Here is a 1,391-nt window from a genome sequence, read left to right on the forward strand (position 1 = left end):
TTACCTAGGTCTAGGGCACGTACTACGAGATAAAGCACAAACTACGAGACGAATGCACGTTTTTCAAGTAAATGCACGCAACCCTAAATGAATGCACGTAATTCAATACAAGGCACACAAAATGAAACACAACTCTTAAACCTAGTTCAAGGCACACAAATTTAGGTTAGGACACACGAAATGAGGTATCGCACGCAAATCGAGATCGGGCCTCACAGTTGTTACCCTATTGATTTGATTTGTTATGTATTTCAATTGAAACCCTTCATTGATAGAGTATTCTTTTAGTGCAGCTCTAAAGATAGACTTGGAAGAAAATATGAGTCCTTTAAAAAGCTTAGGTTTTCTCCATGTCCCTTTCCTCCTTAAATTATGGAAACTCTACACTATCCTCATTAGATTGAGATTTGGGGCTGTCAATTATGTCAGGGTCACTTAGAACTTCATCCTCCAAAACTATATATTTTCCGACAACCCCAGTCTCTAAGTTGGGGGTATCATCATGAACTTGGTTAACTTCAAGTTCACCACTCTCAAGCATCTCATTGTTATCACATAATGCATCACCATCCAAAAAGTAAGTCAAGTCCTCTTTACTTATGCTGCTTTCACTCTCATGCTCATTAGGTATACAATCACTATCATCCATAATGCTTGAGTATAGTAAACATAAACAATGAAATTATATCAATATTTAAACTAACACTATAACTAATGTGAAATAATAATTAATCCAAATAGTACAAGACTTACCAATTAAAAATAAGATTAGTTAATGGGGTACTAATTATTTATTAAGGTACTAATTAAATATTAATCCAAATAGTACGGATTCATTAATTTAAGCGATACGAGACACGTGCACAAAAAAGCCCTAAACTTTTGCCTCAATCAGATCATTAATCATCTCGAATTATGACAAAAAATCAGCCAAGTTTAGAATCACGCAGATAGTAATTGCTCGATTAGATGATATCGCAACAAGAGTTAATGTTGTTGTATTATCTCACGATAATAGTATTGGGAGGAACACAACAATGATTCTGATGATTTATATATTCACCTTTTCCTTTTTTCTTTCTTTCATCAATTAAAAAATTTCTTGCATGGATTAATGGTTGACAGCAAAAGCAGAAACACTACATAGGGCCAAAAACTAAACATTTACCTGCTCCTGAATTTTCAATACAAAGTGTAGACTAAGTGTCTAATCACAACATAGATGAAAGAAAAATATGAGTTAATGCTTCTTATCCCACCGAAACCAGGAAACATTGGCACAATCAATAGCTTTTGTGTTTTGTTTAGTGTGCATTTTTCAATTTTATTGTACATCACACTTTAACAAGAAATAAGAATGTCTCAATCAAAATACCACACCATGCATAACG

The sequence above is a fragment of the Budorcas taxicolor genome, unplaced genomic scaffold, assembly GCF_023091745.1.
Source record: "Budorcas taxicolor isolate Tak-1 unplaced genomic scaffold, Takin1.1 scaffold3921, whole genome shotgun sequence".
Classification (NCBI taxonomy): Eukaryota; Metazoa; Chordata; class Mammalia; order Artiodactyla; family Bovidae; genus Budorcas; species Budorcas taxicolor.